The sequence below is a fragment of the Cervus elaphus genome, chromosome X (genome assembly GCF_910594005.1).
Source record: "Cervus elaphus chromosome X, mCerEla1.1, whole genome shotgun sequence".
NCBI lineage: Eukaryota > Metazoa > Chordata > Mammalia > Artiodactyla > Cervidae > Cervus > Cervus elaphus.
The window spans coordinates 73,692,108-73,715,774 of NC_057848.1; the positions used below are offsets into that span (position 1 = coordinate 73,692,108).

The 23,667-nt window shown below is 48.4% G+C and overlaps 1 protein-coding gene and 1 pseudogene across 1 annotated transcript in view; both read right to left on the reverse strand.

Moving 5' to 3' along the window:
• LOC122689843 (melanoma-associated antigen 10-like) overlaps window positions 1-23,667 on the reverse strand; it is a 335,391-nt gene that overhangs the window by 87,180 nt on the left and 224,544 nt on the right. The gene's annotated exons all lie outside the window — the stretch shown is intronic.
• LOC122689846 lies at window positions 13,853-15,615 on the reverse strand (annotated as a pseudogene).

A 23,667-nucleotide genomic window follows, 5' to 3' on the forward strand; every position in this document is an offset into this window, starting at 1 on the left:
CCCACCCCACTAATGCCCCCCACCCCAACACTGATCCTGGGGTTGAGAATCTTCCCGAGACTTACAGAATGAGAAATGCCTCTGACCTTGTGGCATCAGCCATCTGGGACCCAAGCACTCGGCCCAGTGGGTGAGAGAGAGGGCTTGGGTGAGGAGATGCCATGTTGGGCACCACAGCCCTGCTGATCCCCAGCTGCCTGGCTCAACCAATCTGAGACTCTGCTTCCCCACATGGGTAATCTGAGGGGCACCTGCCTCACGGGTTCCTGAAGACTCGGAGGAGGTACCGGAGGTGGCCAGGGTCCTCACACTTAAGACTGCCATGTGATGATCTGAGGCTCATAAGCACTGATATCCCAGTGGACCTTGGTTCAATGATGGAAGCCTCCCATCACCACTGGGGGTGGGCTTCCTTGTCGATTATGGAAACTGGGTGCTGAAACACTGTCTGAATTAAATGTTTCTAGACACAGCTTGGGTGAACTAGATAGAATTGCCCAGTGTTTCCCATAGCCAGAAGCCCTACTCAGTGCCCTCCCGTGTGACCCGGGGATGCCTCATACCTCTGAAAAGGCAAGTTCCATTTTAGACTGTCTGGGACCCCGCAAAACTCTCAGCTGCCTCCTCAGCGATCAGGATTGTGGCAGAGTGTTCCCTGCCAATGGCTGAAACCCAGCCCCCTCCTTTTCCTCTCTGTATGTTCTGGTTGCCCCTACATATTCCTGAGAGATGCTTACCCACCCCTGCTCCCCGTGGCTACCCATGGCAACTTGAAGTTCCCTTTCGTTCTGGCCGAGAGACCTCCCAGGGTCTTGGTCCAGAAAACTACTAGAGCTTGTCGATGAATTCAGTGAAGTTGCAGTATACAAAATTAATATATAAAAAATTATTTGCATTTCTGTACATGAATAGCATGTAGCAGAAAGAGAACTTCAGGGTATTACCCATTTACCATTAAATAGTCCCATTTAATGGCATCAAAAGGAATGAACTACCTAGAACTATACCTAGCTAAGGAGGCAAAAGACCTGTACTTGGAAAACTGTAAGATATTGATGAGTGAAATTGAAGACAGCACAAGATGGAAAACTTTACCATGTTCTTGGATTGGAAGAATCAATTTTGTAAGATGACTAAACTACACAAGGCAATCTATAGATTCAAATTACCAATGATATTTTGCATAGAACTAGAAATTTTGATGACACATAAGACCGCAAATAGCCAAGACCATCTTGGGAAAAAAGAATAGAGTTGGAGGGACTTCATGCTGGTCCAGTGGCTAAGACTCCATTCTCTCAATGTAGGGGGCCCAGGTTTGATCCCTGATCAGAGAACTAGATCCCACATGCAGCAACTAAGAGTTAGCATGCTACAACAGAGATTCACATGCCACAACATAGAGTTCACATGCTGCGGCTGCAGCTAAAGACCCTGCATGCCACATCTAAAAAGATCCCAGGTGCTGAAACTGAAGATTTCGAATGCTGCACCTGAGGATCCCACATGCCTCCATGAATATCAAAGATCCCATGTGCTGCAACAAGGACTAGACACTGTCAAATAAAGTAAAAAGAAAAAAGAACAGAGCTGGAGGAACCAAGCTTCTTGACCTTAGACTATACTATGAAGCTATAGTAATCAAAACAGTATTGTACTGGCACAAAAACAGACATACAGATCAATGAATTAGGATAGAAATCATAGGAACAAGCGTATGCACCTATGGTCAACTAATCTACATCAAAGGAGGCCAGAATACACTGTACAGTAGAGAAAAGAGATTCTCTCCAGTAAGTGGTACTGGGAAAACTGGACAGCTGCATGTAAAAGAATGAAATTAGAACATTATCTAATACTCTATGCAAAAACAAACTCAAAATGGATTTGAGACCTATGTGTAAGATTGAATATGGAAAACTTCTGCATGAAAACTTGGGCAGAACACATTTTGAGAGAAATCACAACAGCCTTGTTTTGGGATCCATCTCCTAAAGTAAAGGAAATGAAAGCAAAAATACCAAATGGGCTTCCCAGGTGGCACTACTGGTCAAGAACTTGCTTGCCAATGCAGAAGACAAAAGAGATGAGGGCTCAATCCCTGAGTTGGGAAGATACCCTGGAGAAGGCATGGCAAAAGAACCTTTTCTAAGGTAGATATACAGATGGCCAACAGGCACATGAAAAGATGCTCAACATCACTAACACATCAGGGAAATGGAAATCAAAATCACAATGACATGTCGCCTCAGACCTGTGAGAATGTCAATCATCAAAAAGAACACAAATAACAAATGATAGCAAGAATGTGGCAAATAGGGAATATTTGTGCAACGTTGGTGGGAATGTAAATTGGTGCAGTCACTTTGGAAAACAGTAGGGACGTTTCTCAGAAAACTAAATTGAGCTATGTGTCCCAGCAATTCCATTCCTGGGTATATATCTGAAAAAAAACAAAAACACTATTTTGAAAAGATACAAGCACCCCAATGTTCATGGTAGAATTGTTTAGAATAGTCAGATACGGAAGCAATCTAAGTGTCCACCAATGGATGAATGCATAAATAAGGTGTGGTACGCACGCACACACACACATATATACATAATGGAATACTACATAGGCATAAAAATGAATGGCATTTTGCCATTTACTGCAACATGGATGGTCGTGGAGGGCAATATGCTAAGTGAAATGAGTCAGACAGAGAAAGACAAATACTTTATGATCTCACTTAGATGTTGAATTTAAGAAATAAAACAAAAAATAAACATAAATAATAAAACAGACTAATAACCTCAGATACTCAAATGACACCAACCTTATGGCACAAAGCAAAGAGGAACTAAAGAGGCTCTTAATGAAGGTGAATGAAGAGAGTGAAAAAGCTGGATTAAAACTCAACATTCCAAAAACTAAGGTCATGGCAGCTGGTCCCATCACTTCAGGGCAAATATATGTGAAAACAATGGAAACAGTGACAGACTTCATTTTCTTGGGCTCCAAAATCCCTGCAGATAGTTACTGCAGCCATGAAATTAAAAGATGCTTGCTCCTTGGAAGAAAAGCTATGAACAGCCTAGACAGTGCATTAAAAAGCAGAGACATTACTTTGCTGACAAAGGTCCTTCTAGTCAAAGCTATGATTTTTCCAATAGCCATGTATGGATGTGAGTGTTGGACCATATAGAAGGCTGAGCACCAAAAAATTGATGCTTTTGAACTGTGGTGTGGGAGAATACTCCTGAGAGTCCTGTGGACTGCAAGGAGAGCCAACCAGTCCATCCTAAAGGAAATCAGTCCTGAATATTCATTGGAAGGACTGATGCTTAAGTTGAAACTCCAATAATTTGGCCAACTGGTGCAAAGAACTGACTCATTAGAAAAGACCCTGATGTTGGGAAATATTGAATGCAGGAGAAGAAGGGAAGGACAGAGTGTGAGATGGTTGGATGGCATCACCAACTCAATGGACATGAGAATGAGCAAGTTCTGGGAGATGGTGAAGGACTGGGAAGCCTGGTGTGTTGCAGTCCATGGGGTCACAAAGAGTAGGACATGACTGAGCAACTGAACAACAACTGAATATGAACTTAGCAGACGCTGACTCACAGACACAGAGAACAAACTAGTGGTTACGAGTCAGGAGAGGGAGGGAGGAAGGGGCAAGATAGAAATAAGGGAGTAAGAGGTACAAACAATTATGTATAAAATAAGCTACAAGGATATATTGCAAAACATGGGGAATATAGCCAATATTTTGTAATAGTTATAAATGGAGTATAACTTTTAAAATTGTAAATCACTATATTGTACATCTATAACATATAGTTCTGTATAGCCACTATACTTCAATTTAAAAAAAATGAGTTTTCTCAAATGGTTCTGGTGTCTCTAGAATTAGCTCTGTAATCTGCTTAGGTTTAAAGCTGCTAATGACTCTGTAGTAAAGACAGCATCAATAGTCTATGACAATAGGTTTATGGAAAATATCTACTTTGGATATGCCTGATGAACCACTTGAAAGAAATGCTGGGTGCAAGGTGTTCTGTGACTGTGTATATGATACTTTTCAAGATTTCTGGAACAGCGATAGATATGATGAGCTTCCTGGTTGCTCCCAATGTAGTTGGAAAGAGTGGTGAAAGAAAAGGAGTAGCTCAGTTTACAGCAAGAGACCTAAAAGATTCTATGTGTACCCATAAGGAGACACTCATCTCCTGTAGACACAGGATTGTAATTGCTAATGATCACATGCAAACACTCATCCTGCAACTGGTTGAATTACAGTGGAAGTTGAATTCTGCCACTAGAGTGTTTCCTATTAAAACGAGGGGGCTGACTTGGAATGAATGGGATTCTGTACATTGTGATAGAGCTGTGTGGGGAGACCCTGATGAAGCTGGGGACACTGAGCCCATCAAGTCTGGTGAGTCATCCTTGCCAGTAGAAGAATCCTCCCCACCCTCAGTTGGAAGCAGCCTCCTGACCCCCAGTGGGATCAGCCTCCCCACAGAAATCTAGATCAGGCCAAAATGATTCACTAAGCATAGATTCTGCATTTAATATTGCCACTCTGGGAGTTAGAAAGGGCTCTTATTAGTTTGTCTGGTTGGTTGAACTATGGACCAAAAGTTGGCCCACAGTGAGTTGGAAATCACAGCGCTGACTTGGTTTAATACAGAGATTTACAGAGATTTGACTGTTAGTGTGGATTTGTCATTGAAGACATAATCATCCATCCTGGGAGAGTCCTGAAGACATATCATTCACCAAGACTGTGCGGGAAGCCCCAGCACCCTTGAAGAACTCTCTGATTGTTCTTCTCTGCAGGCCAGAACTCAGAGTAGGAACTGAAGTCACTAACCTGGGAATCCTAAATGCAGTGGGAGTATTTAGATCCCCAGATGGCCAGAGCCAAGTGGCAGCACACAACCACCAAGGGCAAGATGGGCCTGGTTACAGGAATGGAGAGAAGAGTCAAACCACCAATCAAAACAGTCTGACTTGGGCAGCTCTATGGTTTTATCCAGTTGCTCATGATCCTCCTAGAAGTAAAAGAGTTAGGAAGCCCAGTAAGTTGTTACTTGGTCTGTATAAGCAGAGATGTCACAGGTCAAATGAACAAAACTCTGTTCTGAATCACAAAAACAGAGAGTTGCAGACCTTTGATCAACTCCCAGACTTGAGCCATTAAAACTCTCAGAAGAAAATGCAGAGGTACAGTTTTATGGCATTGGATTTCAGAAAGGGATTCTCAGATGTGACACCAAATGCATGAAGAGCGAAATGAAAAAACACACTGTGGGAGAACCTCGAAAACATCATGCTAGGTGAAGGAAGCCAGCCACCAAAGACCACGTGTTATGATTCCAATAATATGAAATATCCACAATAGGGAAATCCAAAGCTAAGGAAAGAAGATTAATGGCTACCTAAGGCTAGGGGCTTCCCAGGTGGTACAGTGGTATAGAATCCGCCAGCCAATGCAAGAGAAACAGGTTCGATACCTGGCTTGGGATGATCCCCTGGAGAAGGAAATGGCTACCCACTCCAGTATTCTTGCCTGGGAAACCCTATGGACAGAAGGGCGTGGCAGGCTGCAGCCCAGGGGGTTGCAGAGATTCAGACATGACTGAGCAACTGAACACACACACATGCAAGGCTGGGGTGGGCCGGGGGGAGGTGGTGGTGGATACAGTGTCTGTGAATGTTCATCCACTTGGGTTCTTACTGGTGTACTGGATATTTTCAAAAATTGACTGTGGTTGTGCTCGTCTGGCTCTCCAAACACACTAACAATGACTGAGTTTTACACTTTAAATGGACGAGTTTTGAGCTATATGAATTTGTATCAATAGACATATTTCAAACAATGTTTAAAAAGAAGAAATAGAATATCTAAATAAAACTATTAAAAGTCAGGATGTGGGGGACTTCCCTCGTGGTCCACTATTTAGGAATCTGCCTTCTACAGTGGGAAAGGCGGGTTTGATCTCTGGTCTGGGAAGATTCCGCATGCCATGGAGCAACTGGGCCCATGTGCCACAAGTACTGAAGCCCGTGCACCCTAGAGCCCGTGCTCCACAACAAGAGAGTGGACTCCACTAGCTGCAACTAGAGAAAGGCTGTGGGTAGCAACAAAGCCCCAGCACAGCAAAAAACTGAAACAAAATTACTAAATACTCGTTTCATACACTCACTTTTGTGTAACAGTGACAAGAAGGCCAGGCCTGGAATTTAGACTGTGCCGCCATTTGTTTCTTGTGTACTGACTTTTACCACATACACTATCAGGGAAGGGCCAGAATGTTTATGCTCTTAGAAGAGTCAAAGTTCTCTGTGTCTCGAATGTGCCAGAGGATATTTTAGGAAAGGACTGGGTTTTATACTTCTGGAAGTCATCAGAATATTGTACTCCTCCAAACCTAAATAGCCTTCCTATTGTGCCTGGTTGGTCATTTCCTCCTAAATGCCACTTCTGTTCTCCCAGCACTTGGAGGACATGGGCTCAGCTTGTCATTCTATGAGAAGCTCTTTCTTGCCATCATTTGGTTCTTTCACAGCAGTGATCAGACTTTCATGAAAAATGGGATTTTTTAAAGCTACCCACTCAAACAGTTCTGTCTCTGTTGGCTGTGTGTCAGGCACCTCTCCACAGATGTTTGCAGAGGTGTACTCGTGTCACCGCTCCTGTTTGTGTTTATGGTCGTGTTGACCTGTTACATGTATTGGGGGCCAAATAGAGTTGATCTAACTAGATTGCAGGAGCCGTGACTAAGACATGATTTCGCGAACACTTTCTGATCTCCCACTGAGTGCCAAGGCCCATGGTGGACACCAGGACCACAGAGCATAACCAGTAACCCTGACCCAGTGGAGCTCACAATCTTGGTAGCTTGTTGCTGCTAACTTTTGACAATTCTTCAGAGTACTGATAAAGTTGGTTCTGAAAATTTCTGTTTCAGTTCTTTGATATTTCTGAGGTTCTAAAGATTTTCTTCTTAGAAAATTTTAAAATGAGATATCCATTCTCTAATAGTTGTAGTACTTACTATAAAGGTTATACATTTCATCAGGGGTGAGTTGGGTAGTTTCTGGATTTTGAGGAATTTTAAATTCCACTTAAGTTCTTGAATGTATGTACTGTACATAGATTTGTTCTTAGTGTTTCCTTTTTATCCTTCCAACATCTTTGGTGTAGGGCTTGTAGAATTGTAGTGATAGTATTTCATTTCTGATATTAGTCATGTCTTCTCTTTTTTGATTTTGTTTATCTAGCTAGAGTTTTATCAATTTTGTTGATCTTTTGAATGAACTGGTTTTTTCCCCAAGATTTTTTTTCTTTATTTTTTATTTCAATTTTTTTTTTCTCTTCTGTTTTTGGTTTGTTTGTTTGCAGATTGCTTTGGGTGTAGTTTTCTCTTCTTTTTCTAAGTTAACTTGGAAGCATAGATTACTGATTGAGGTATTTCCTCTTTCTTAATCTAAACATTAAATACTATAATTTTCCCTCTTAACACTGATTTGGATGCATCCCATAAATTCCAATATATTGCCCTTTGATTTTGATTCATTCCAGTGCAGTTTCTATTTCCTTGAGAATCTCTCTTTTACCTGTGGATGGTTCTTTAATTTCCAAATGTTTTGAGACTTTTCTTCTCCTTCCATATTGTTTGACTTCTAGTTTGGTTCTTTTCTTGTCAGAGAACATACTCTGCATCAATTATTTTTTTTTTTAGTTTGTTTTGAGGAGATAGGGTTCTATCTTGTTGAAAGTTTCCCATGTGCTTGAAATAAATGTGCATTTTGCTGTGGTTGATGCAGTGATATTTAGATCCACAGTATTTGTGAATCACGCAGGGCCCAGGCTGCCCCTAGGGCAATGGTTCAGTTCTCCATGCTTTTGATATTCTGTCTCTGGTGAGATTCCTGTATGCACAGCTCAGGTTGAACTCAGGAGTTCCTACAACTTGCTGGGGTCCCTTGCTCATATTTGCTGTTCCCCACTATCGGCCCTCCCTCTTTGGCTACCAGGAAACTCTCCTTCTGGTCCTCTCACACAGACTGGGGGGTATTTAGTTTTCTCTGTTGTGTACTTCCCTTGAATGGATCCGCCTAGATGACCAAGCAGTTAGATAATACAATAATAGCACAACAGTGTGGGATCTTAGTTCCCTAACCAGGGATCAAATCCATGCTCCCTGCATTGGAACTGCAGAGTCTTAGCCACTGGACTGCAAGGGAAGTCCCCGTTTGTCCTTTTTAAATTTCATATGTAAATGATAACAAACCATACTTATCGTTTTCTGTCTCACTTATTTTACTTAGCATAATGCCTTCAAGCTTCTTCCAAGTTGTTGCAAATGGCAGGATTTCCTTCTCTCATATGGCTCTATCCTGAATATGTTGCATCTTCTTTATCCATTCATCCACTGACGGATGCTGATGTTGTATCCATATTTTGGCTATTGTGAACAATTCTGCAATAAATGTAGGAGTGGAGATATCTTTTCGATATCCTATTTTCATTTCCTTTTGCATATACACTCAGAAGTGGAATTGCTGGATCATATGGTAGCTTCCTTGATTGTGTTCTTGGATGCACAGCCTTTTTTTTTTTTTTTTTTTGAGGTCAAATTTATCTATGTTTTTCCTTTTTTTGTCTGTTTTTGGTGTCATACCCATGAAATCATTACCATCTAAAATATTTCTAGATATATAAATAAATGCAGGTTAAGAAGTACACATATAATTCTTTGCCCTGTCAGCCAACAGGTGCCCAGAAGCAATGACCCTTCAGTACAAATGAGCACACTCAGGGCACAGATCTAGTTTTGTCAATTCCATTCAACAATAAAACGAACAAGGGCTAAATGGAAAAAATGACGATTCTAGAATTGGGACAGGAAATATGGAAAATGAGCCTGGAGCATCTTGTATGGTGTGAAAATTAAAAAAAAGAAAAAGAAGTGCTCAAAAAACTTTCAAAAGAGGAAGCAACATTTCCAGGGGGTCGACAAAGGTATATACAAAGGGAGATGACAGGAAGAGTTCCCAATGGCCAATCCGAGAACAATTTGAAAATAAAAATATTTAAAGTTGTATTGGATTTTTACCCAACGTGTAGTAAAGATACCATGATTCCATACTGAGAAACAGAAATAATTTCTTAATTACACAAACAAGGATAGGCAAGTGTTCCACACAGAAAAATTCCAGTTTATGCAGACACTCCCACTTGTAGAAAGGGGAGCATAACTCCCCACCCCTGAGGCATGGACTGCACATCGTGACTTTCTTCCAAAGAGGACAGGATACAAAGGGGGTGTAAAACAATCACTTTATCACATAGACATATGACAATCACTACCTCAGCCACATGATCAATGAGAGCATCATCAGTGATCAATTGTGCTAATAGTATATACACTTGATACAATGTGATGAGAATAGGATTTTACATCTGTAAAATTCCTCCCCTGAATTTATAATCCCAAGCTAGTCACGAGAAAAATATCAGACAAATACCAGTCAAGGGACATGGTACAAAACATCTACCGAGTACTCCCCAAAACTGTCAAGACCATCCAAAACAAAGAAATGTTAAAGCTAAGAGGAGCCCAAGGAGTCATTACAAGTAAATGTTAGGGTATTTTCCTTGCTAGGATCCAGGAATGGGTAAAACCTATAGAAATCTGAGTAAAGTATGAACTTTAGTTGATAAAAAATAATGCATCAATACTTCCTCATTAATTGGAATAAATATACCATATTACTGTAAGATATTAGGAATAGGGGAGACTGGGTGAGGGGTATAAGAGATTTCTATTTTCACAATTTTTTTTTTCAAATCATAAAGAGTTACAAGGGTTAAAAGGGTTCCAAAGGAAAAGGTGAAAATAAAAGTCTATTTTCAAAAAAAAAATAATAAAGTCTATTTTCAAAATAAAAAAAGACAAGGAAAATTTGGGCAAAACATGCTGAGTATTTTAAAAAAGCAAATAGAAGGAAACCAAACACAAGCACACGGAACCTATAAGTGTGAAACACCCCTTGCTAAATTAGCTTCAACTTTTCCTCTCCCTTAACCTCCAATCCCATATAATAGACTCACCGGGCCTCTTCCACCACAGAAACATCTCTGGATCCACTTTTTTCTCAAGTCCCACAAATACTGCCCTAATCCAACCTCATAGATATTTTGCCTGGATATGGCAAAAGCCACCAACCGAGGCCAAGTGTAGACCTGGAACCCCGTACTTGCTTGAAAACCATTTTAAGATGTCTGCCAGCATTATTTGCCACAGAAGTCTGTCAAGATCCAGGCAGGGGTCAATGTCTTGCCAAGGATACAAGGGTCCAGAGCAAACCTTTAGCTGTGCGTACATGTGAGTGCTCAGTCCATCAGTCGTGTCTCACTCTTTGCGACACCATGGACTGTGGCACAACCCCTCCACCCCCATCTCCTCTGTCCATGGGATTTCCCAGGCAAGAATAGTGGAGTGGGATGCCATTTCCTTCTCTAGAGTACCTTCCCACCCAGGGATTGAACTTGCATCTCACACATTGCAGGCAGATTCTTTAACACTGAGCCTCCAGGGAAGCCATGAGGAAACACAGGGACTTCTCAGAAGAGCAGAACACTCACTGAGAATCCTTAACCCAAGGGAGGTGCCTGTCCAATCTGTGATGCCCTGGGCAAGATCAGCTTGGGAACAGGGGGGTGTGTGTCCACACAGAGGCTGCTGCAGAAGATGCTGGATCCTGGAAATGACCTCCAAATAAGTCAGTGGGGTGGGGGATAGTTTGGGCCTCCTTGCAATCAAAGGCCTGAGGTTCTTATGTACCCAGAGCAAGAACCCAACCACACCTAACAGTCATATCCCATAAGGTGCATGAGGAGTCCCTGCCATGAGAGCTGCCACATATACATCCTGGAGTGCCCCCTGGGGCTGTGGTCCCAGCCTTGGCCCCAGATCACAGACGTCCTCGTGGAGGCCGGGGAGGAATCTTCCCTGCAGCAGCACCTGCTCCCCCCTCCCTCTCCCGGCCAGCCATGGGCAGGTCTGATGTGATCTCCAGGGGCTTGCTGCTTCCATGTCTTTGGGGTTATTGACCCTCTATGCAGCCTGCACCCGTGGGCCCCAGATTCCTCTCCTGCCTGTCTCCTTTCTGAATCCTCATTGGAGTCTGGGGCCTCTGGCGCCTGGCGGAGCGTCCTCCCAGGCATCTGTTAGAGTTTGACCTTTGCTCAAACAGCCCTACTGGGGACACCAAAGTCCTAGCTGGCTCTGCAGGTGGCTGACCAGACACCCGTCTGCCTCTCACACTCAGGCTCAAAAGCCAGGACCTCACAGTCACATTCACAAGACCCCGAGCTTACTCCAACACCCTCCGCAGGGATTCCACAGGGACTGAATGGTCTGATACACCTCAGGACCTTAGAGATGTGCCCCGCACTTCCATGGCAATGACTACTACTGACCCCTCACAAGGAGACTTGCCGAGGGGCTGCATCAAGTCCTGCCGGCTCCACCTGAGGCACCGTGGAAGGGAACGCTGCTATAGGATTTCCAAATCAACTTACACACATGACGTCTTAAGGACCGGGGCCTAATCCACTCTCAGTGGGGGGATGGGGGGTGGGGGACAGGCAGCATAAAACCCAAGGCCAGGTTCTGGGGGAGAGGGGGTGCTGTGGGCAGCAAGGTTGGGTGGCCTCGCAGCTGGGCCCCACGAGGAGGATGCCCCCACCACCAACAGGGGCCTTTGGCAGCTGGCTGCTGCCCTCCTGATGGAGACTGAGCACAGCCCAGAGGGAGCTGACAGTGCAGCTCGTGGGGGGTGGGGACGGGCTGTGGGTCGTTGGTGGGGGTGGGTGGAATTCCTGCAGCCAGTTCCTTGTGGGGCAGCCTCTCTCAAGGGTCAGAGGTGAGGGATTTTAGTCTCTGGAAGAGGAACCACACTCGGAGTGGTCTGTGTCTGTGTTGTCCTGACTTGAGGATTAACCCCCAGGTGCCCGTGTCCCTTCAGAACAAATGGTCGTTGACAAAAATGCTTCTGCTCAAAATTCACTGGCCCCGGGTCACCATATGACCCTTCCTAAGTGAAGAGGCCTGGCAGGGTCGTGTCCCCATGTGTGCAGGGAGAGAGGAAGACAAGAGGTGCCTGAACACCTGACATCTCTCCAATTCCACACTGCCTAGCAGATGCTCCGCAAGAGCAGCAGTTAAAACTCTCCTTTTTGGGGGGGAGGAGAGTCTGAGCAGTTCACATGGATCTTGAAATTCTCCACCTTTTCCAAGTGTTCACTGACTATCTGGCAGCTGCCATATATGTGACCAGAATGACATCTCCTGTTCCCCTTGTTCTCTGGCACTCAGCATGGAGAGCTGCCCCTTCAGCCCCCTGCACCCATCCACACCCCAACTGCAGTGACCTCACCACCTCCTTAGGCCCGGAAGTTGCTCCTGCCTTTTGATGCCAGGCACAGCCTTAACCTGGTCCTCTGCTGCCTCCACACTTCTGAACCCACCCGAACCCAGGGATGCTGGCAGATGTTGCATCTTTACTGGCTAGTACTTATTTCTCATGCTATTCGGATCTCAGACTCTGTCCCTCTCCCCTCTGGAAACTGTTTGGTTTTCAGGACACCTCAGAGAATTGGCAGCTTAATTAGAAATGGAATAGAAAACCACTCAGAATTGCTGTTCTGTGTTTTCCTCCCGGAGAATGTATATCAATTTCAGTGTCTGTGTGTGTTTCGGGGTGGAGAGCAGTGTCTCCAGCTGGGCACAGCTCACTCAAAGATCCCAGGATTCTAGTCACACAGCAGGTCCTGTCCACTTTTGCAGCTTCTCTTCACTCATTTCATCCAAATGAAATCTAGAGCATGCTCACAAGTGAAAATCATAAAGTCCAAATGACCAAAGAAACTGTTATTTCAATGTACTTGTTAATCAGCTTCCCAAGGCAGAGACAAGAGGGCTAGTACAGGGAATACTGGGCATATATCAAAGATCAAGATTCACATTTCTCTAGGATTCCTAGCAGATGGTGGATAGAACACACCTATTTCATCCCTGTGGTCAACAGCTATGGGACAAGAGCTAGGACCCCTTCTTGCCTGCCCTAGAAAGAGATCTCTTTGGGGTTTATCCAAGAAGCAAAAGGACACCTCACAGCAATGATCCGTCTCAGAGATTCCCCTCACCCCCAAGACAGACCTCATGTGACTGCGGCTCCTCGACCATTGCTGTAAGTGTGGGGGTGTCCTGCTACTCCTAGTGTCCCCACTGTTAACATGGCCTTTCACAAAGCAGAGAATCTGTACACGTCTTTGGAATAACTGAGCCAGTGAGCAGGGGTCTCAGATTGTCTGCTACTTTCTTTAATCACCCAGGAAAATTAAACTAACTGAGATAATTTAGTTATTGTGAATGACAGACAAGAAGGACATAAGCATGAATTCACTACAATTCCTTTTATTATCTAATTCTTCTCCATTCAATACTATTGCTATGTAAGTTCATGTTTTCAAAACAGTTCTAATTTTTATGCCATTGTATTTTGTTCAGGACCACAGAACAAAATGGAAGACTTCCCAATCTCTTTTACAAAACAGCAAAACTCTTGTTTTTGAACTGGGTAACCACAAATACACTCGGATCAATATCGTTCACAAAGCTATTGAAGTTTCTTTAGCCTTCTCTGAAAGCAAACTTTGAAAAATTTCTAAAGAAAACAGAGATGAATCCCCACGTCATCATAGAGAACAGGAACCAAAAGATGCTACAAACTGGTTCCCCCAACTGGCCAGGGCCCTCACTTCTGAGAAGGCTGACTAATTCCTCTTCAATCACAGAGGAAAGGAACAACTTGGCTGCTCCTCTGGTTCAGGCCCCCTATTCCTCCTCCCTCTCATCCTCTGCACACAGAAATGGGAATGCCCTCAAATTCCTTTCATTAACCCTGAGCATAAATGCCATGACTTGCCACTTGTTGGTCTCCACATAGGCCCAGGGACCCCACAGGAACACATAGCGAGCAGGGTGGCTGTCAGGCATCTGCTGGTACTCTAGGTATCCCTCCTTCACCCACATTAGGGTCACCAGCTCCCTGGGCTCCCCAAAAACACAGTGTTCCCTCCCAACATACACCCCCATCCTGCTGAGTATTCCCCAGACCGCCTCCTCATGGGCCGGGTCTCCACACAGCATGATTACGCTGAGTACCAGTGCCAGGAAGCCGGCCTTGGGCAGGCCCTCCCCGTCGCTCAGTATCTCATCGCAGGTGAGGCCCAGGGTGGGGACCAAGGTGTAGATGTGCTCCTTGGGGTCCACCTCCTTTATCTCCACACCAAAGACCAGCCTCAGGCACTCTGAAACTTCACTGAAGACCACCGGGAAGTGCTCCTGGTTATCCCGAGGACCTCATTCAGCATTTCCGCCTGGGAGGACATCTTCTTGGCTCGATACTTGAAGAGCAGGAACTTCAGCAGGTTAGCCATCATCCCATCAAGGATTTCTTGCGGCAGGGCCTCCACATTAGTGGAGGAGGATGCTAGGGCATAGGAGGCCAAGTGGGATGCGGCTACCCCCACGTCAGCCAATAGCGGCACCTCAACAGGGCCCTGGGACTTGCCTGGGTCCTGAAGGTCTTCCTCAGGTTTGCTGAGCTCACTCATCTCAACCACGAGCACAATGCCTGAGGTCAAACAAGACACGGAAGTGAGGCAGAGGTACAGATGGGGACCAAGGACCTCTGGGAGAGAGGAGGTGTGAGCAACCTGGGCTAAGAAATGCATCCTGGATGGTACGACACAGGCCACTTACAGCTCTCACCTTGAGGGGTGCTCTCAGACCTCACAGGAGTGCTCCTTCTGGGAGGCCATTCCCCTGGCTACCCAAAGGAGGAAGTGAGTTGGCTCCCCAGGGTGCGGTCAACACAGCCCGAGATTTCCGGGTCCAACAAAGTGGGAGAAATTGGGGCCTTCTGGGCCCCCGCTATGTTCTGGGATAGGGAGCCTCTGGTTCACTTCAGGTCACCCTCTCACCTTGACTCCTGATACTGCCTGGACCTCCTCTGCTGTCTGAACTCAGGACACAGGCTTCAGACCTCTGCCTTTGCCTCCTTGTTCCTGGAGCTCCTGTGAGAGAAATGGAGGTGACATCTAAGGGCTATACTGTGGCACAGCCCTCGGCCTTCTGTGCTGCTAGGTGGGGACAGACACTCGGATTACACCCAGTTGTGTGGTGGGTACCTTGTAATGCTCACCTTTCCCCTGGCATGACCTGGACGGTCCCCTTTGGAGGATTAGAAGGAAACTCAAAACAAGACACAAGCCTAAACAGAAAGCACTGAGGGGCCCCACATGCGGCCGCACCTGTCCAGGGCCTGGCGCGGGTCCTAGGCTGGGGAGATGCTCGGTCCTCAGCTCCTCCTCACGTCCTTCCTGGCCTCCAAGCACTGACTACAGGGGAAGGGGTCTGCTCAGTCCTACATCGGGGTTGGGAAGTCCAGCCTCTGCCAACCTGAAGCCTTCACCTCCGCCTGTAAACTCACCTCCCGAGGTCCCTAAGCCAGAGATCAAGAAACTGCTCACCCTGCTCACCCCACTCTGGGCCCTCCAAGAACCTCTTACAAGGGCCAAGATCCCTCCATGTTGGGGTCGAACCGCCTCAATCCTTCCTCGCATGGAGCCTGGACTCCAGGCAGGACACGCGATTGTCCCGTCTGCCATTTTGAGACCCCGCTGCTTTCCCAAGGCCTCCAGTCCCTCTGACACCCGCATCTGAGACCCGCATGTGAGGAAGTCAGACAGACTTAGTGTGCTCTTCTCACCCCAAGGGCTCCCAGGACCGACTACAGGGATGGGGATCTATGGGGTTCCATCGATCCTCACTCAGGGTACCCGCAGTCCTCCTGCAGGAACCTCACCTTGCCTCCGCGCAGGACCTGGATTCTCGCCTCTCTACAACTGAAGCCCCGCCCCTTATAGCAGGACCCCAGTCTCTTGAAGACCCGGATGTCAGGAAGTCAGCTCACGACTGTGGCAGTCATCCTGACTCCACAGTTGCCGTGCAGTGAGAACAGAGTCGGGCTTCTCTGAGGTCTCCTCTGATTACGGGTTCAGGGTGCTCTAGTCCCTCTTCAGGGTCCTCAAGGTCTTCAACCCTACAGGACCTGGGAATCGGCCCCCCCCCTGTGGCCCCGCCCCATATGCGAGGTCCCCAGTCAGAGACCCAGATGTCAGGAAGTGAGACCATGCACTTCGGGCTCATCATATCCCAGAACGGCCAAGGAACAACAGCAGCTCCAGGCTTTTCTGAGGTCTCCTCTGATTTGGGTCCAGGGTCCCCTCAATTGCCCGTCAGGGTCCTCAAATTGAAACCCTGGAGGAGCTGGGCTTCTTCCCTCTGCTCACCTGAGGCTACACCCCATTTCCCAGGTCCCCAGTTACTCTGAGACCCAGATGTCAGGAAAGGCAGCATGTGCTCATCTACCCTCTGTGATCCTTGAGACTTGATGTGAGGGTCCCGCCTCTGGTCAACACAAGGGGCATCCCCAGATATGCCAGAGCTCAAGATGAGGTTCTTGAGGGAGGATTAAGGAACCCCTCAGATTCCTGACCCTGCTGTCAGCCCTGGGCCACCCTGGTGGTGGGATGAGCACTTGGCAGCCTCTTCTGACTTTTGCATCTGTGTCTCGGAGACATTAGGCAATTGTTAGAAGGGGCAGGGCCTCAGATGGGCAGTGGGAAAGATCTTCTTTCTTTTGAGAGTCAAGGTGAGGACACTGAGGAAGGACTGAGGGGACCCTGGACCCCAGAGCAGAGTGAGCTCTGGGAGCACATTGGGTGGATCAACATATGCTGGATTTCCTGACTGTGTCTCAGAGAGACTGAGGACCTGGTATAGGGGGCTGACTTCCTAATATCCAGATTTCAGACTGGTGTCCTAGTATAGAGAGATGACTTACTGACATCCGCATCTCAGAAAGACTGGGGTCCTGGTATGAGTTTTTGGGCGTTAGTGGGGGAGAGGAGAGAATCTGAAGTCGTCCCTGGAGATAAGGTGAGGTCTCTGAGGGAAGGCTGAAGGGACCCCAAGTGAAAACTCAAGGGATCCCAACATAAGAGTGATGGAACCCCACAGATCCCTGCCCCTGCCATCGGCCCTGGGAGCCTCTGGGTAAGAAGAGCACACTAGGTCTGTCCTGAGTTCCTGACATCCAGCTCTGTGAGACTTGGGACTTGGTGTGAGGAACAGGGACTACGGTGGGGAGAAGACAGAGACTAGGTCCTCCTGGAAATCAAGGTGAGGACCCTGAGGGAGGACTGAGGGTAGCCAGATCTCAGAACAGAGGGAACCCTGGTAGTCCCTGGGCAGGGTAACCTCGTGCCGCATTGCCTGATAACCCTGGCAGAGAGACTGGGGACCTCTTGAAAGCAGGGGAAACTCCAAATGGCGGATGGGACACTTGCAGGTCTTGTCTGGAGTCTAGGCTCCATGCAAGGAAGGACTAAGGCAGTTAGACCCCAACAGGGAGGGATCTTGGCCCTTGCAAGGGGGTCTTGGAGGGCGCAGAATGGGGTGAGCAGTTTCTTGACCTCTGGCTTAGGGACCTCGGGAGGTGAGGTTTTTCAGACAGAGCCGAAGGATTCAAGTCGGCAGAGGCTGGACTCTTCAACCGCAATGGAGGACTGAGCAGACCCCCGCCCCTGTGGTCAGTGCTGGGAGGGAAGGCAGGACATGAGGAGGAGCTGAGGACCGAACACCTCCCTGACCTAGGCCCCACAGGAGACCTTGGGCAGGTGCGGCCACATGTGGGGCCCCTCAGCGCTCAGACAGTGTGTCTTTGGGGTGATGGCAAAGTCTGAAACGGATCATGGCTGTAAGGTGGCCTTTTGCATCTCGGACAAAAACCCAGACAGATCTCCTTCTGGGGCAGGAAGGAAGGGGTCCTGACTCTTGTCGCATTGCTGTTGATCACAGGGGCAAAGGAGGTGTTTGCTACCCCACATCTGCTAGGAATCCTGCAGAACTTTGGTCACACTCCCTTGAAGTGGTGCCCAAGAAATGCATGGAACTACCCTTTCTTTCCTGGTCCCGGAGATCCAGAACCCACGGTCTTAATTAGCTTTCAATTATCTTGATTGTAATTGGCCATTGTAATCAAGGACTTGACCTTAGTTGGGGCTGCAAGAAAGGAAAGTACTGTTTTGGATGGAAGACCAGCTAGGGCAGAGGCAAAGAGTGGCTCTTGCTTCTATTTCCTGGAGCAGCTTGGGTCCTGTTGGAACACTCCTTATACCAAAATTTAATAGGTCTTCTATGGAAATGGGGCTTGCCCAGGAGCTCAAATGATGAAGATTCTGCTTACACTGTGGGAGACATGGGATCGATTCATGGGTCAGGGAGATCACCTGAAGAAGGGCATGGCAACCCACTCCAGTATTCTTGCCTGGAGAACTCCATGGACAGAGGAGATTGGAAGACTACAGTCCATGGAGTTGCAAACAGTCCGACACGACTGAGCTACTAACATTATGGTCCACTATGGTCTAAGTAGCAAAGTTTCTTAGTTTTATTTGTGAAACATCCTATTTGGCTGATTAGGTATCCCACATCCTATTGAGGTGCACATTCTCGGACAAGCCCTGGACCACAAAGTAGCCAACCCCTTCCCACAGTGAAGAGGAGGACACTCTGGGGGCAACACTGTGAAGGATTCCTGTCCCAACATCACAGAGGCAATGGCTGCCAGGCCCTTGCAGCTGCATCCCGTCCCTCAGGCGCATCGTGCAGCACAAAACGTGGGCTCCTCAATCCGGCTGGTTTCACAGGAGAAGAAATGAGGCCACAGGGCTTGGAATCTTCCCAGGCCCACGTGCTACTGAGGGATGGGGTGAGCTCAGAGCCCTGGTCTCAATTTTTCTGGAGCCCCCGCCCTTCCCGCCCACCCCAGGCCACAGCCTGATCTTCTGACTTCTCACACCTTCCTCTTCTCAGTGCTATACGATGCCTCTGAGGTGACAAAAAGCAGGCCCACGGAAGGAAGGCGATGAGGAGAATCAGAAGCACTGTGGGGCTGCTCCCAGGTTTGCTGAGAACTGACTCTGTCAGGGGCCGGCGTCTCTGTCCATCCCAGCGCCTCCCGCGTGAGGGCAGAGCCCTGTCCCTGCTGTTGCCAAGGGGCCTCTGCCAAACTGCACCTGCCAGGCTGACCAGCCCTCACCGAGCAGGAGGGAGGGAGGCTCTGACCTTATGGCCCCGATGCCCACTGGGATAAGGCCCCTACAGCCGCCTCCTCTGATACAGGATGGAAGGTAACACAACCCCTTAAGATCCAGGTCTCCCCAACCCCATTGAGGGACAGTAGAAGCTGGAGGGCCTCTGGGCTGGGGACACCAGGGCAGGGACACCAAGCCCAGGGGCAGGAGATGAGCGTGAGAAAGGCAGACCTTGGGTGTCATGAAGACTTGTTTGTGCACAACACAGGTGTCCTGAGCCAGAGCTGAAAAAACTCCTCAGTGCCATGCAAACCCACTGCCAGGGCCCATGTGGTGCCTGGAGGAGGGGGACCAGAAAAGGCAGCTCCCTCAGGACCCAGGGATGAGGAGGGGCCCTGAGTAGGGTGCGGGTGGGGGCAGGACAGGCCACAATAGCCAGGCTGCCCACAGATAGCACAGTTTTCGGTCCCCTATGGAGGAGCCCTGAGTAGGGTGGGGGTGGGGGCAGGACAGGCCACAAAACCAGGCTGCCCACAGATAGCATGGTTTTCGGTCCCCTTTGGAGGAGCCACCAGGGGCCCCCAATGAAGATCACAGCCTCCAGGGTCATGTCCCAGTCAGATGAACCAACCTGAAGGAATGCTTTATCAACCTGTTTATGAGCTCAAAGGCCAGGGAGCAAGCCCAAGTCATGGCCTGAGAGCTCCATTCCGGCTGCCAGTCTTCAGGCCGATGGCCTCTGGGAGAGTCTCTTCCACACCCTCTTAGCTCTCCCCTATCAAACAACAGGCCGTGGCCCTCACACAGGGCAAATGACCCTGATGAGTGGCAGAACTAGGTGGACAGTGCCCTAGGGTACTCGACACACGTACCTTTCCAAGGTGCCTGTCTGTCCCCTACATGTTGATTTTGAAGAACAGTGGCCCACAAAGGTCAGAGAACATGCACCTCCAAACCCACAGCCCCATCATACATATGCAGTGAAGACTGGTGACTCTCACTCAGGTTTTGTCCAGTCCCACACCCGTACTCTCATGCATTTTCAAATACAGGTAGATGGGGGCTCCTTTTGGTCACATCTAGCTCAGTAAGTCAGACATGTCCCCAAGAGTGAGTGTGTATAAAGAAGGCCCCTTGGAAAATGCCTAACCTGTGAGCCAACAAAATCATTTGGTGTTCCTACCATCTGGGTAAGGGAGAACTGGTCCACAGTAGTGTTGGGGACAGGGGCAGCAGCGAGGAAGATCACAGCTGGCCTGGGAGAAGACCAGTGCAGTGCCTGTTTTCAACAGAACAGGCTGTATCTTGAGCCCCCAACCAAGTCCTTGAAATGGCAGGTAACCACAGATACCCAAGTTGGACATGGGAGGCTAGGACCCAGGGTAGGAGAAGCCCAACCACCCCACTGTCCAAAGGAAAGAGAGCTTTCGAGGCAGCCTCCAGGGAGGCTGAATCCGAGTCTGAGACTCTGGGAAGAAGATGGGAAAAGCATACACACAGATGTTCCCAAAGTGAGGACTCTAGGGCCACAAGAATGGTCTTTATGGGAATGAATAGAAACTGAAGACCACAGACTGTGATCTGCAGCGGGATGCCATCTGGGGGTGGGCAGAGCTCAGGAGGCTGCAAGCTCAGCAGATCGCTTGGCTGTACCCTACCACATGGCCTCCGGGGGAGTCTGTGTCTGAGGTGCTTGGGTAACAGTCAAGTGGAAAGTGAGGTCACTCCCACTGTGCTCCAGCACAGCCCTACACTGAGGAAAGCTCGACCTGGGGGGGGGGGCGATTGGGGCAGAAAACAGGACTCTGACTTTGGGGCTGAGTGGGACCTGCCAACTGGCAATACTAGTCAGAAGAGAACAAAGCCAGAAGAAGGACAATGCTTGGGGATGGGGGGGAACCACCAACTCAGGCTAGGCCAACCAGCCCACTATGGAACCCATCTTCTGGGAGGGATAGTCGCCAGGGCCCCATCTGACCCCTGGGGTCTCTCTCAGTGGTAGATGAGCCAGGACTCACCAGGACCTGCCCCTTTAGCAGAAGGCAGCCACAAGCCGGCCCGTTGGTAGGGGAGGGGTGGAGCCAGGGAAATGGTTGTCAACCGATTCAGGGCTTGGCCCCCTGAAACAAGGCGCATGGGAGCAGATGGGAGCCTTTGCAGGCAACCTGAAACATACTTTTCTATACTTTCAGACAGGAGACAAGCTGGGTATCACATCTCTGTCCCCAGACCCCCTCTCCCACATGGGGCCAGGGCTGCCTCTCCACATCACCTCTGTGACATCATGAAACAAGTAAGGAAGCAGACCACTTCATTGGCTACCTGGTCCATGACCCAGATTCTAGAATCTTCAGATCATATTTACTGGGCACTACCACCCTGCTCTGAGGCCCTTATACCTTGACCATTCACTGCTTGGGTCGAAAATGCTCCTGAACTACACTGGCTCCATGGATATTCAGAGTTCCATGAGGCACCTGCAGCCCCATTCGCCCCATCCATTGATGGAGAGCCCGCAGCAGGGCACCCCCACGATGTCACCCAGATACAAATGTGGATTCAGAGGAGGCTTTGGAGAAGTGGTGGGACCAACCCAAGAGCCCAGATCCCAACTCCCAAGACATCCCACCCCACAGGGCCCAAACCCAGCAGCAGCCAATGAGAAAGGGAACACTGCCGTCCTTGGGCTGTACTTCCCCAGGAAGCTCTTGATGATCTTGGAGGATGCAGCCTTCACCTCTCTGCACCAGAACGATGAGGCAGACATGGTGGTAATTGAGGCAGATCTCTTCCAGATGGAGGTCCTCCAGCACAGAGGCATGGACAGGATCTTCAAGACAGCATCAAAAGTTTCATCCACGAACTGAACCTGCATGGGTTCAGTGAAATCCACCATTCGGGTAGCACTGCAGGGAAGAAGAGGATGATGGTAATGTAGAAAGCCCTTCTGGGGAGACTGGACTAGACAAGCTGAGTGCTGGACGGATTTCAATTTCTCAGAGAACTTTTTTCTCGTGAGAGTGTGGTTTTAAAGCAGGCCTTGTCGTGTTCCAGGAATCCCCTTAGACAGGATCCACAGGGTGACTCCACACTCTGAGAGGCCACTTGATTTCAGGGAGTCCCCATAACACCTGCCAGGAATGAGAAGACCTTGTTTCCAGAGTTCAGCAAAGTTGGGACAGTGGTGGGAAGGAGGGTGGTGAGGAAAAGCTATTCTCCCCCACAATGTCTAAAGTGATTCATTTCCTTTCAGATTTATCACTACTCCAAGTTCCAGAGAGACAAGCCTCTCCTCCTGCAGAACATCTAGAGGAAATGCGACTCCAGAAGAACTGCTCAACCTGCCACTGGCACATCAGCGACCTCAAAGAGAAAGAAGCAAACAGTGGTGACCAGATGCTCTCCTCAATTCCATCTCTAGTGCACCGAAGAGGCTGACAAGCAGGTCCAGAAGGGAACCTCAACTGTTCTCGGAATCCTCGGCCAGCGCTCATTTGTGTTCTGTGGACTTTGGTTTATGGGCAGAGGAGACCGGGTGCCCAGGTCAAGCCATTTCCTCAGCGAGCAGGGTGCCCCAGTGGAGAAGGTCCATCCAGCAATGCCATGTCTGTATCCCCGGTTACTGCTGGGAGGGACTGCGCAGGGGAACTGCCCAAGAGCTCCCAAAGGTACCCAGATTATGGTTCGGCGATGACTTTGTACAACACTTATGATTCCATCGTGAGGGGAGCTATTTCAGTTGTGGCCCCAAACGAGGCCGCTGAGGCAGAGGAGGAGCAGGAGGAGTACTCGGATTACAAGTGTGCCCTCTGTGAGGAGTTTAACAACAAGCCCAGTCCCTGAGCTGCCAGATCCCCAGGGACACTCAAAAGCACTCTTTTGTAATCAAAAATCTAGTTTTGGCTCTAATAAAGTACACCAGAACTTCACAGGAGTAAATGAAGAGGCAAATGAGAACCTCTAGTCTGTGTTCTTTCTGTTTGTCCATGCTATTCACAGGGCCCTGGCTGAGCCAGATGAGGCTGGAAGGCCACACCCCACACAGGCCTCAGTCTGGTCCCAATGATCCCATTTCATCTGAAGCAGCAGCATTTCACAGGTGCTGCCATGAATGTGGCTCCTGAGACATTTGCTGAGGCCATCCCAGAATGGGCGGACCTCTAAGCCTTGCCTGCTGCATAGCAGAAGACCCAGTCCGGCTCCTGACCATGGAGGTGTCAAGTTACATAAATCCTGCACCCTCAAATTGAAGGGGCTCCTCCTGTGTCCCTGATGATGCCACAAGTTGTTGAGCAGCAGCTGAGCATCACCAACTCCCAATCCAGGGGCTTGCCCAAGAGCCTCACTGGAAAGCAGGGTCATCCCAACCGCCAAGGGCCTTGCAAACACATTGCCCCAAACCTGAAAACAAATGCAAGATTTCCACAAGGTG